Source organism: Carya illinoinensis, chromosome 14, assembly GCF_018687715.1.
Source record: "Carya illinoinensis cultivar Pawnee chromosome 14, C.illinoinensisPawnee_v1, whole genome shotgun sequence".
NCBI lineage: Eukaryota > Viridiplantae > Streptophyta > Magnoliopsida > Fagales > Juglandaceae > Carya > Carya illinoinensis.
The window spans coordinates 30,106,167-30,121,187 of NC_056765.1; the positions used below are offsets into that span (position 1 = coordinate 30,106,167).

Sequence of the window (15,021 nt, forward strand, 5' to 3'; positions counted from 1 at the left end):
TAAATTAATTAATTTTAATAGTAGAGAAATTATACTTGCAGTACTAGTCGCGAGTATGCAAGTGCCAGTCAATCATTTTGAAAAAAGTAAATAAATACGAGATTCACATAAAGAGAAAATTAATTTTTTAATAGTGAACTTTACTATTTTTTAAAGTGATTATACGACTCTTGCACATTTCAAGACTGTATTTATATATGTAGCATTACTCTTAATAAGTATGAAAAAATCTAGCATTACTCTTAATAAGTATGAAAAAATCTAATTGTAAGTATAATTGTGCACTAATATGTGTATCAATCTATTGTGATTGGACAAAAAATAGATTTTATTGAAAACAATACTAATTTAAAATTTAAATATGAAGGAATCAGTATTGATACGCAGATTAGTACGCGACTTTGTTTGTATGTAACAAAACTTTAATAGTATAGGACCTTCATGTCATCTCCTTTTCTTTATGTCTAATTTATTATGGTCAGTAATGAAAAATTAAGGTCACATGAAAACAACTATACCATCAAGTATTAAATAAGACTTAATGATAGAATAAAATGAAAATGAATAGTTTCTCGAAAAATAAAAAAAATAAAAAGAAAGAAAGAAAGAAAATGAATAATTTCTACCGCACATTACGGTGCACCAGTAGTTTCTATATGTATGAGTTAACACAATGATTCTTTTATAAAATATTTTCTTTTTAATCAAACAGAAACTATCATTGCATCAGTAGTACTATTATTTGACTTGGGAGTAAACCAAGCCTTTTCAATTCCCACAAAATAACACAAACCACGAACTCTAAAATACTTTAAAAAGAAGGGGGAAAAAAAAAATACAAACAAAGAAATCATTTATAAGCCATACCTATCTACAACCAAGCAAGCTTTCATCTATATTGAAAGTTCAAACAGAAGTACTAGGGATTCCCAAGATATACTGTTAGATATATTAGCTCCAATAAATTAGCATCTGATCAAGATAAATCTATTACAGCTGTTACCTAGTTGTTGCTGTAGTTATCTAATGAATCACTGTAGATTTCATTTGTATTTTGTTAGTGTTCTATTAGTAGATGTTTAAATATTTGAATACTTGTATCTATCTAGATAATGTAATTTAAACTACTCTATACTCATATATACATATATATATATATATGTATGAGTACACTCGTACAACTGGTGATCAATTGAGTCAAACTTCATTTCTTTTAAACTTCTGACTTGGTATCAGAGCATTAAATGGTTCACGCAACTCGATCCTATATGGCCTCATCCAATTCCTCTTTTGCTATCCCAAACATTACCTCTTTAGTTTCTGTCAAACTAGATGGAACCAATTATCTAAATTGGACTACCCAATTCATTCCTATTTTTAGAAGCCATGACTTACTAAGCATTGTTGATGGGTCAGAAATCTGTTCGTCTCAATATCTTCTTGATTCCACTGGGAAATCTACTTCTGATCTCAACCCCAGATTACTTGGTCTGGCAGAAGAAAGATCAATTTATTTTGGCCTAGTTAAATGCCATTCTCAGTGAGAAGATCCTCTCCACAGTGCATGGATTGACAACATCCAAACTGGTCTAGAATACATTGGCTAGCAAATTTGCTCCTCAATCCAGATCTTGCATTTCCCACCTCAAAAGATAGCTTCAAACATTGTAGCAGGGCACTAAAACCTGCTTCGATTACTTGATCCTTGCCAAAAACTGGTCTGATCAGCTCACAGCAGTAGGTAAACTTGTTGATGAGGAAGACTTGATCTCCTATCTCATCGGGGTCTTAATTCCATTTATAATCCGTTCATCACATCTCTTAATTTTGCCACCTGAGACAAACCAATTTCATTTGATGATTTTCAAACTGAATTGCTCAATTATGAGCAATTACTTGAATCTCAAAACAAGACCCTTCCTAGTGATGGCACTCAGTTTGCTTTCTTCACGAACAAACCAAAGTTTAACCATGGCAAGAAACCCAAATACCCCACCCAGCCAAGCAAGCCTTCCAACTATAATCGACCTTTTGCCAATTCAAACACTAGCAACTCCTCCCTTAAGCCACAATCATCTAGTAGCCCCTTCACCTCCAACAAATTCCTACCATGCCAAATCTATGGTAAAAATAACCACCAGGCCCTTGATTGCTATCATAGGATGGACTTTACTTACCAGGATCGACAGCTACCAGCTCAGTTGGCATCCATGGCAGCCCACACTCATGGCATATAGGAAGTTGAACAACCTTGGTATCTTGACAGTGGTGCCAACAATCACATTACTTCTGAATTGGACAACTTGACCCTACAACAACAGCCTTATCAGGGCAATGATCAGGTCACAGAGGGCAATGGAGGAGGTCTGCTCATCACCAACACTGATTTTCTATGCTTCTTATCTCCAAAAATAAATTTCTTTTACACAATATCTTACATTGCCCGAATGCATCTTCTAATCTTTTATCCATCTAGAAATTTTTCCATGACAATAACTGTTACTTTGTGCTCACATTATCTTATTTCTTTGTGAAGGACTAACAGACCAAGGAAACACTTATTCAAGGGCATAGTGAAGTTAGACTATATCCCATGTATCTCAAGCAGCTGAAACTCAATAAATCTAATCCTAAAGTTGCTCACATTTCCTCTTTCACTACATTACAAGGTGTCAAAGCTCCAATCAATATTTGGCATTCTAGATTAGCTCATGCCTTTGAGTCCATAGTTGCTAGGGTCATTCGAGAAGCTTTGCTTCTTATTTCTGGTTCTATAAAACATAATAATCTTTGTGAATCCTATCGAGTTGCTAAGAGTCATAGACTTTCTTTTCCCAAGTCCAATAACAAATCCACACATCCTCTTGAGTTAATACGCTCAGATGTTTGGATCTCCCCAATTGCTTCTATTAGTGGATGTAAACTCTATGTTATATTTATTGATGATTTTTCCATATTTACATGGTTGTTTCCTTTGCAATTCAAATCTAATGTATTCTCCTGTTTTCTTAAGTTTAACAATTGGTTGAAACTCTATTCTATGGAAAAATCAAACAAATTATGACTGATAATGGTGGAGAATACCTCTCCACTTATTTCAAAAATTTCCTCTCTACCAATGGAATTTTATATAAGCTCACTTGTCCTCATGCTTCTGAGCAAAATGGGATTTCAGAGAGGAAACATAGACATATTACTAACACAAGTTTATCACTCTTAGCTCAGTCCCATCTTCCATCATGTTATTGGGTTGATGCTTTTCTCACTGCCATATATGTCATCAATAGGCTTCCTACACCTGTCCTTAACAATCAGTCACCATTCTTCACCTTATTTAACAAACCACCAGATTACTCATTCCTAAAGACATTTGGTTATGCATGTTACCCTTTGCTTAGACCTTATAAAATCCACAAATTAGCATTTAGAAGCACCAAGTGTGTTTTTCTCAAGTATAGCTCATATCAGAAGGGATATCGATGCTTGGATTTAAATTCTCAGAAAGTCTACATCTCCATACATGTCATCTTTGATGAATTGAATTTCCATGCTTTTGATACAAGGGCTCCAGCTGTTGCTTCCTCACCCTTGTAGGATATCTTTCCCTTATATGTTAGTGCCTCACAATTAGGTTCTTCCTCTAACCCCTTCTCTCCTAATTTAGTTTCTTCTTTTCCTATTATTACACCTACTACATTCACTGTCCCAACCTCTTCCCTTGATGCATTATCGTTATCTGTCTCACTTGAGCCTAGTTTTCCCAATGACACAAGCCCCTCTGCTCCATATAATGCTTCCATCTCAGAAATACAACTTGCTCCTTCTCCACCTGCTCTTCATATTGATCTCTGAAACCCCACCTAAGCGCCAACTTCCTTCACCTAATTCCACTCTTCTCACCATCATAAATCTGCCTGCCTCCTCCTCCACTCAAATCATTACACGATCCATGACCAGCTCCTCCTACAAACCTAAACAATTTCTAGACTACCATCTCTACTACTCTACCAAATATCCTCTCCAAGCTCTCTCTACCATCACTTTACCTTCTAACTGAAAACCTATAGGGAAGTAGTGAAAAAACCAGCATTGGCTTGATGCTATGCAAGCTAAATACAATGCCATCATAGCCAACAAAACTTAGACTTTATGTTCACGACCTTGCCATAAGAAAGTTGTCAGGAATAAGTGGGCGTTCAAGCTTAAACAAAAATCAGATGGGAGTATTGATCGTTAGAAGGCTAGATTAGTGGCTAAAGGATTTGATCAAATTGATGGGGTGGACTTTAATGAAACATTTAGCCCTGTTATTAAACCAGCCACAATTAGATTGGTACTAGCATTAGCTGTTCATCATGATTGGTTTATCAAACAACTTGACATCTCTAATGCCTTTTTACATGGTTTTCTTGAAGAAGAGGTTTACATGGAACAACCTAAAGGGTTTGAGGATCCTCATCTCTCTGATCATGTGTGCAGATTATATAAGTCCATCTATGGACTCAAATAAGCTCCTAGAGCTTGGTTTTTGAGACTGTCACAAGCCTTACTTGCTATTGGGTTCAATGGCTCCACAGTTGATACATCTCTTTTTACATTCCATTTGAATAACATTTCTGTTTATATGCTTATTTATGCTGATGATATAATAGTTGCAAGTAATTCCTCTTCTTTCATTGATCTTCTTATTACTCACCATGGTGCTGAGTTTGCTGTCAAAGACCTTGGCCCCCTTTCTTATTTTCTGGGAATTAAGGTTACAAAAACATTAGAAGGTCTCCATCTCATTCAAGGAAAGTATGCTACTGATATATTGAATCGCACAAGGATGGTTGGTGCTGGTTTACACCTTGCACCTCAAGTTCAAAACTTTCCAAAATTTTCAAGGGATCCACTCAATGATCTTACTGAATATAGAACTTTGGTGGGAGCTTTACAGTATCTCACACTTACTAGACCTGACCTATCCTTCAGTGTGAACCAATTATGTCAATTCTTACACTATCCAACCACTGATCATCTAGTAGTAGCTAAGAGAGTGTTGCAGTATCTAAAGGGCACCTTACAATTTGGTCTAAACTTTAGCAAGGGCTCCTTGCAACTTAATGGTTTTTGTGATTCTGATTGGGCAGGGTCTCCTGATGATAGGAAGTCCACATCTTGCTATTGTATATATCTTGGTCCTGCCTTATTTCTTGGTTAGCCAAGAAGCAACCTGTTATAGCAAGATCAAGCACAAAAGCGGAATATAAGTTTATGGCATTCACTGTGGCTGAACTCTATTGGGTTCACATGCTCTTTCAAGAGCTGCACATACCACTAGCTAGTGCTCCCTACCTATGGGTAGATAATCTTGGTACTTTGGCTCTATCTTCTAATCCAGTATTTCATGCCCGTACTGAACATATTGCGGTTGATTATCATTTTATCAGGGAGAACATATTTAACAAAGACATACAAGCAGGTTACATCTTGATAGTAGCTCAATCTTCAGACATTTTTACAAAGGGTCTAATTTCAGCCAGATTTTTGTTCCTTCGTGACAAGTTGATGGTTTGAGATCTTCCCATCACCTTGAAGGGGGATGTTAGATATATTAGCTTCGAAAAATCAGCATCTGATCAAGATAAATCTGTTACAGCTATTACCTAGTTGTTGCTTTAGTTATCTAGTGAATCACTATAGATTTCATTTGTATCTTATTAGTATTCTGTTAGTAGATGTTTAAATATTTGAATACTTGTATCTATCTAGATAATGTAATTTAAACTACTCTATAGTAATTTATATATATATGAATACACTCGTACAACTGGTGATTAATTGAGCCAGACTTCATTTCTTTTATATTTCTGACTTTTACTCTTAGCTCCCAATTATTTTGATTTCTATTGAGGTTAGAACCGGCCATGACTTCACTCTCTCATTTGTGCTACAAACAAATGCATAAGTGCTACAGTCAATAAAAGATTCTGTAAAATTAAACTTATAAATTAACGTTACTTCATGTGATACATTATATCTACTTTATAATAAAAGTAATTTTACAATATAATGTATCATATTAAATCACGTCAGTTTATTTATTTACTTTTATGATTCTGTTTTTGGTTTAAGCATATCAAAAATGAAATAAATACCAATAGAACTACAATTCCACCAACATGATACCTTACGCTTAGCCAATATGTGTGGATAAATATTTTCTAGTTCTTGTCTTGAAAATCTGAACAGCTCAACATAAAGAACCAACTTATCATGATCCAACCTTGACCCACTAGACAAATCTCCTCATAATTAAGCCTTTTGTTTCACTTTTAATAGTCTTTGTTCTTCTTTTTCATTTTGTCAGCAAATCTTATATGGTGATCGGGCAATTTTTCTTTTTAAAATAAGACTATGTCAATTGAGTTTGTCCTCTCAATCTCATACATTTCATATTATTTTTTAATTTTTTTTCTTGATAGATAATGAAGTGACTATTACTATATTGGTTTTTTTTTTAAAATGTTCAAATATGTTTAAAAAATGTTTGAAAGAAGAAGGAAAGAAAAGTGAAATTTGCACTAGGGATATATCCAAATGTAAAAACTGCACTAAAGGTGCAGTAGCAGCACCTTTTTTTTTTTTTTTAAATATTCATGAGCAAGTACTAATAATTATGATGACACAGTACTTTTTAACCTGATCTCTAGATGTATTTGTGTTGGGATCTGTTAGTAAATTTTTCAATATTAAGATATAAAATAAATAATAAAATCTAGTTTTTTCTATTAGTATTAGCTTTTGGGATAAGTGGTTATTTTACATAGTATCATAGTGGAGGTCCTGAGTCAAACATTGACTCTACACTCTACACTATTTAATTAAATATTCTATGTGTTGGGCCACCTATTGAGGCAGAGTCCAGTCTACACGTGAGTGGGAGTGTTAATTTATAAAATAAATACTAAAATCTATCCCTTCCTTCGGCTTAAGCTTTTGAGACAAATAGTGATTTCATATGGTATCAGAGAAAAGGTTTTGAGTTTAAATTCTAACTCTACATTCTATCATATTTAATTAAATATTCTACGTGTTGAGCCACTCATATGAAGGAGAATCTGTCTCACATGTGAGGTTGAGTATTAAGATATAAAATAAATAATAAAATCTACCTCTTCCTATCAGCTTAAACTGTTCGGATAACAGGTGATTTCACATCTAGCAACCAGCTTCTTGCTCATGATACAATTGGTATGCGATCTTGAGGGTGATATGAATGCAGTGTCCCTGCATGCACTTTCTCCCTACCAGTCTCTTGGTCTACCCAGAAAGAACTAGAAACCTATTGCTCTTTGATTTGTTTGAAAGCAATTGTAATAAACTAAAACTCTGAAATAAATCTTTACAACTGAGCTTTCATAAACTCAAAAGAGTTTTAGAATACAACTTAAAAACAGAAAATAAAGGGAATATGATAAGGAGTTCTCAGAGCAGTGTAGGAACTTAGTATATATATCAGATCGGTAGGAATGAATATGGTGAATATGGAGATTGAAAAATAGTCGTTCTGTTCAGATGTGTGTTCCGGTAAAGAAGTCAATTGGAACTTGAGAATTTCCAAAACCAGAACAAATTTTCCCTTTTATTCCGAGTATCAATTTCATTTCTCTCCTACTCAAAATCCTATGTATTTGCCTATGAGAAGTAGTGGCCGCTGCTCTGTTGAACCAACATTTTCATGAGGTTTGGAGGATGTCACAAGTGAATTGTCTGTACAGCTTAGGACACAAACATCCCCTCTTCCGGGTTGTTCAAAATTCCTCTTATTGAGTTCTTTGCTCCAATTCAGCATTGCTTACAGGAACAACCTTCTCAAGTATTAGGAGCATTTCCACCATTGTTGATAGCAAGACAGACATTGAAGCACAACATAGGTGAAGCTCATTAGCTGAAAAAGGAAAAAAGGGGGAAAGCTTCATGGTAATGCAAGCATGATACCAAAACAAAACAAGGCCTTGAATTGCAGCATTATACCTCTCCACAGCATATTTAGCAACCAGATCCAGTATACGTGCCTATAAAGAGAGATTTAACATGCAGGCCAACAAGAAGGTAAGAAAATTCAAGAGAACATCCAGAAAAGCCAATGCAAACGTGCAAGAAAATGGATATGTATCTGTTTACTTTTTTCAAAAAATTATTCACTCTAAGGCTACAAATATTATTTTTCATGATACAATATATTAAGATAACTACGAAATATTCTTCAAGTTAAGTCAATGGAAAGCTAAAATATCAACCGATTTAAAGGTGTATATGCAAAATGACTTAAGTATATGGAATCAACCAGTTTTAATATGAATAACATTATTTTGGGCAAATAGTATCACAAACTCAAGAGAATCAATTTCCTTTTCAAATATGTAATCTGTGACCTGGGAAGGTGGCATACCTATCTGTTGTATAAACTTTTACTCAGCCTCACAATGTAAAAGAGGGGAAAAAAAGAGAGCCGTCAAACTTCGTCGCCCAATAATATGAATGAAAAATCTCTGGTCAACAATTTGAAATGAAACTAACAGGTTCCTTAGCCCTAGCTCATTATCGATCTTGTCTCACAACAAATAATATCCAATAATTATATAACACTTTTGAAAGTATGGAATAAATAAATAAACTAGTATTATGACTTACTATGTGTTTTGTTGAAGAAAGGCACATAAGTGTGAATGCAGAAATTAAAAGGCTGCTATACTCATGCATCGTCCAAAATCTCATGCTCTGCACCATACTATATGTTGCAAGATCAACTATAGCTGCAGCAGCTCACCAATTAGCCATCAATTTCGGTTGATATTTAGTAAGATGTTAGTGGAAATTCTCCTATAAATAAGAGAGCTCTGATATGTGAATTAGTGGGTAAAAACAAAGAGATTGGAAGTAAGAAAACTTTGAGTGTTTGTAATCTCATAAAAACATATTGAATTTTGGCTCCAGTGGACGTAGACAAGTTATCAAACCACTTAAATATTGATTCTTTTGTAGATGATTATTCTCGTCGTGTGTGGGTGTATAAGATAAAGTATAAGATAAAGAATAAAGATAAAGTGTTGAACATCTTCCTTATTTGGAAGAAAATGATTGAGACTCAAACCAGCAGAAAAATCAAGCAGCTCAAATCTGATCATGGAGGTGAGTACACTTCAGACACCTTTATGGAAGTATGCCGAAGAGAGAGAATTGTCAGACACTTCATGGTACGAGGAACATTGCAGCAAAACAGTGTGACAGAATGAATGAATCGTATTTTGCTAGAGAAAGAGCGATATATGTTAGTGGATGCTAGATTCAGTGAAAAATTTTGGGTGTCCTGCTTATTATCATGCTAAAAAAAGTAAATTTGATCCTAGAGACAAGAAAGCAAAATTTTTATACTTTAGTATTGGTGTAAAATGGTATAGACTCTAATGCATAGAGTCTAAAAAGGTAATCATCAGTAGAGATGTTACATTCAATGAATCTGAGATGTTTAAGTCACATAAGCATAAAAATTCCAATGAAGGCAGCCATGATAGCGAAACACCTGATGATTCGCAGAATGTGAAGTTTACTACTTTAAAGGATTCAAGAGAGCATGAACAAGATAAGGTTGATAGTCCAGTCACATTATCTCTACATCAATCCGAATCAATAGCAACCAATAGGCCGAGATGAGAGAAACATGTACCGACTCGTTTTGCAGACTTTGTGACATATGTACTACCAGTTGAAGGGGGTGATATCCCAACCACTTACAGAGAAGCCATACAGTCTAGTGAATAAGTTGAATGGACAAAAGCGATGAATGAGGAGATGTAGTCTCTTCACCAGAACCAGACTTGGGAACTTTTGCTGCTTCCACAATGAAAGAAGTCAATTGGCTGTAAGTGGGTTTTCAATCAGAAAAATGATCAAACTGCTAAAAATGAAGTACGATACAAAACTAGATTGGTAGCCAAGGCTATGCTCAGATAGAGGGAATTGACTACAGTGAAGTATTCTCTCCTGTTGTGAAGTATTCATCTATTCGGATATTGCTAGCTTTGGTTGCATAAAATGATCTTGAGTTAGCACAGCTTGATGTGAAGATATATTTCTTATATGATAATCTGGATACTTCACAACTCAGATATTGCTAGCTTTGGTTGCATAAAATGATCTTGAGTTAGCACAGCTTGATGTGAAGATATATTTCTTATATGATAATCTGGAAGAGGAGATCTATCTGTCTCAACCAGAGGTTTTAAAGAAGCTGGGAAAGAAAAATGGGTTTGCAGTCTGAATAAATCACTCTATGGCTTGAAGCAGTCACCTTGGGAATGGTAAAAGCGTTTCGACCACTTTATGATAGACCTGGAATATAATTGTTGCCAATACGATCACTGTGTGTATTTCAAAAAACTTGCAAATAGATATTTCATTTATTTGATTTTATATATAGACGATATGTTAATTGTATGTAAAAGCAAGTGAGAGATAAATTGTTTAAAAACTCAGTTGAGTCATGAGTTTGAAATGAAAGATCTAAGAGAAGCATGAAGAATATTGAGGATGAAGATCGGTAGAGATAGGGTGAAAGGTACAATTCACCTTACTCAAAAGTAGAATCTGAAAAGAATACTGCAATGCTTCAATATAGACTCGAAGATGAAGCCAATGAGTACTCCAATGGCCCCATATTTCAAGCTTAGTACATTGCAGTCTCATAAAGATGATGAAGAGCTAGACTACATGAGGAATGTTTCATATGCAAGTATTGTTGGAAGCCTAATGTATGTCATGGTGTGTACACGATCTGATATCTCCCAGGCCATTAACTTAGTTAGTCGTTATATGCATAATCCTGGAAAGGCCTATTGGCATGCGGCTAAATGGATTCTATGGTATATTTTAGAGACCGTATATATTGGTTTGAAATTCGAGAAGAGTGAAGATAGTCTAGTAATTAGATATGTTGACTCAGCCTATGCAAGTGATCTTGACAAACACTGATCGACAACTGAATATGTGTTCACTATGGCTGGAGGGCCAGTTAGTTGGTGATCAAATTTGGAGTCTACAATTGCACTATCATCCACAAAGGCTGAATACATAGCAGTAACAGAAGCCATGAAGAAGCCATTTGGTTATAAAGACTGGTAACATACTTGGGCTTTAAGCAGCAAGAGATTCTCATTTACTGTGACAGTCAAAGTGTAATTCATTTGACCAAAAATTAAGTATATCACTCTTGAACAAAACACATAAATGTCCGATTTTACTTTATACGTGAATTATTAGAAGAAGAGGACATCATACTTTAGAAAATTGTCACTGAAGATAATCCAGTAGATATGTTGACGAAAGTCATCACAGGGATTAAGTTCCAACACTATTTGGACTTGATCAATATTGAACACTGCTGAGCACCCTCGGGTGCATTGGAGCCTTAGAGTGCATTTGATAGTGGAAATCTCTTATGTCAAAGAAAGAAGCGCATTCATTTGAAGAATGAATCAAGTTTGTAAGCAGTTTAGTATGGCATACTTGGGTGGAGGGGGTGATTGTTGAAAAAAGCCACCTAAGTGTGAATGCAGAAATTAAAAGGCTGCTATGCACATGCACCATCCAAAATCCCATGCTCTGCACCATTCTATATGTTGCAAAATCAATTATAGTTGTTACGGCTCACCAATTAGCCATCAATTTCGGTTGATATAAATAGGAGAGCATTGATATGTGAATTAGTGGGGCAAAAACAGAGAGAGTGGACGTGAGAAAACTTTGAGTACTTATAATCTCATACAAACATATTGAATTTTGACTCCAGTGAACGTAAGCAAGTTGTCGAATTACTTAAATATTGTCTTTATATCGTCTTGTGTGAATCTTGGACAGGCTTTAGGTGCAACATATTTTCCATCATGGAATTGAGCATTCTTCGCTAACTTGAAAGTACCCAAAAATTCTGTAGCCTTTTGAAACTCTTGCTTCCGCCTTGACTTGTCCCATTTGTGCTTAGTAGCCAATATCTCAATTATGCGTGGCATTGCCCGACCTGCTGCTTTAGTGTCAAGGAAAGCAAGCTGGGATCTCCTAACAATGAAATCAACAACAGATTCACAGTATTCATTATGAGCACAATATGCAACCTCAGCCTCAAGAAAGGGATATCCATGGGCAAGCCTCTTCGCCAGGTTTTCATTCTAGAGACCAAAAGGAGAGAAAACATGTCACAAAAGGTTAGCGAACAAATTGAAGATGAATCAGGTTCAAAGAAATGTCTATCACACTAAAATCATGAAATGCTCCAAGTTTGTTTGTCAACAGCAAGGGCTCAAAGTGTTGCTTAAACAATTCCTTCAATAAAAATACTTAAAAAAAAGACCTACAGTTTTCAACATGCAATTGCTTTATCGGAATACGAGCATTCCTATGCTAACAATCAAACTTTGTTCGGTCAAAACTTTAAGTGCAGATTTGGTAAGTGAGATGAGATATAAAATTTTCATCTCATCATTATAATTTTTTAAATTTTCATACAAAATATAATAAATAATTTAACTTTTTCAAATCTTAAAATAATAATAATATTAAAAATAATATTTTAAACTTTAATCTAAAACAAAAAATTCTTATCTCACTATCCAAACCTAAGAATGGCAAAAGTAGCTCTTGCATGTTATGAAGAGCAATACTAGAATCCATTTCACACTCTGTTCTTTAATTCTTTTTTTTTAAGCATAAATACTATACTTCAGGAAGTGCCAATAGCCAAACTGCTCGACAACTAATACAAATTTAAACTCATAGGGAAAAAATTATAATAGGAAGATAGAAAGAATCATCCCAATTCTTAAAGCTATAAAATGAAGACTAGAGCAAGACAAACCAACTTGAGCTATGGCAGCCACATGTTCAGCCAAAGTTCCATATGCATGAGACAAATGCTTTGCTGCTGCAGTGTCCATTACATCGGGAACGACTTTTCCACTGTGAGTCTTCTTCATGCGTACATGCTGCAGGATCCCATCCATCTCCACCAACAAGCTGTAGATTGTGAGTTAAACAATTACAGTTTGGGCTCAGCTTTCTGGATTTTATGGCTGCATTAACTGCATTTTCTGCCATGTTGAGAGTATTTCTAGTAAGTAAATTATGCATAAAAGATGGAAGATGACACACGGCCACGGGCACTGACTCGAATGGCCTAGATCACTTTCATTTACAACAAAATTAAGTTTATTGGTATTATTTCAGGTAGCTTAAATATCTTGCACAGACATTTACTCACATCATTAACTTATTGTTGTTAATCAATAGAAAGTTGAAAGAACATGATAGAGTAACTCTTGCCATTATGCCACTGTCCAAAAAGTTATTCGTAAGGATTCTAGCTCAACCTTAACAATCTTACCCAAGGTACATAGTCCACTTCCCACCTGTAATTGTGACCAAACCAGGATGATCTTCGCAGACAACGGGATCCCTGGAGATACTCTATGTGTTTTTGGCTGATGGATCCATCGCCAATGGGCGTATACCACTCCATGCTGAAAGAACATCTGTTCGCCTTACCTACACTTCCTTCCATAGCATTAATCTTGTCACCGTCCAACTTAATGCCAATCGGAGCAGCAGGTGTTTCAGTGGTGATGGTCGGGGTCCAAGCTTTATTCAAAGCCTCGATCATCCTTGTGGTCAGTTCAAGGATAGAATCAGATAGGTGGGACATGTCACCAGAAGTGTTTGGATCATCGGAGTCCGCCATGAATTGAGGTATGTTTAGGGTGCAATACAGGAAGCCAGAACATGTATGGCTTGTGATACCATATCATTCATATATTCACCCGTAGGTTGTATTCAATCCCTCAAAAGAAACCTAAAAGATAATTCTTTGCAATACAGTTTTCGTTTCCTAGACTTACACCAAACTCCCTTATTTACGGGATGTTACATGTAACGCACCAGTCTCGCATGGGTTGGAAAGTTACTTTCTGAAACTTAAAATACACATTTCATCAAAATATTTACAGATTCTAAAATTTAAAATCATCATAATACTACAAATTCTCTTAATAAAATCCACCAATCATTAGAGATCTTCTATGAGTAACCCTCTATGCTTAAATAATCATCTCACTCATGCTCTATAATCGTGATCTTCAGCTGAAATATTTCAAAATCATCTGAAAAATATTGTGGAGATAAGGGGTGGGTTATCAACAACTCAATAAATAAAGAACATATACTAGTGTGCAAACATGAGCATTTACAAATTTTAGAATGTAGAACAAAAACACTTTCTATTTTAGCATGCAGAGTTAGGACATGTTATCAAAAATATCCGAGTGAAAGTTTAAAAATATTCTTATTCAAAATCCTTTTGGCATAGTATAACTGACCACCATCATACCAAAACATTATATCACATTAGAGGCCATGCTTAACCCCCATGGTAGGATTATGCAAATCTCGGTAACTAGCTGAGCAGAAACAGAATATGAATCTTTTCTTTGTTATTCTCGGAGCCCCAATTGTGCACATATAAAAGACCACCAGAAAATCACTTTGTTTCCAGAGTGGGTGCACGAGAAACAAAATAGTTGGTACCAATCCAAACAAAAGCCACTATTAACACCTGTGGTAGGTCAAACAGATCACTATCCACAACCCACATCCCGATTCAGAATGTCATGTTGAAAGTTTTCAGAAATCACATCATATTTTGTTAGAGTTCAGAACATCTTCAGAATAGAATAGTCAAATCATAAAAATATAATTTACGCACAAAATTTTATATTTGCTTTTTTTTTGCACAGTTTAGAAACAAAATGTCAGAAAATAAGTTCATATCTATACCAGTTATGACAAAAATACTTTCTCTTTGAGTAATACTAAAATAAATAATTGAGGTTGTTTTTCATATTTCTTTTAAAAAATCAAAAGATGCATATTTTAAAAGTCAATCTCATTTTATTTTTCTTTTATGCAAAATTTAGTATAGGAACCCCATTT

The 15,021-nt window shown here is 35.0% G+C and overlaps 1 pseudogene; it reads right to left on the reverse strand.

Moving 5' to 3' along the window:
* Positions 1-11,855: 11,855 nt before the first annotated feature.
* Positions 11,856-13,774, reverse strand: LOC122293804 (annotated as a pseudogene).
* Between the last annotated feature and the right edge of the window lie 1,247 nt (positions 13,775-15,021).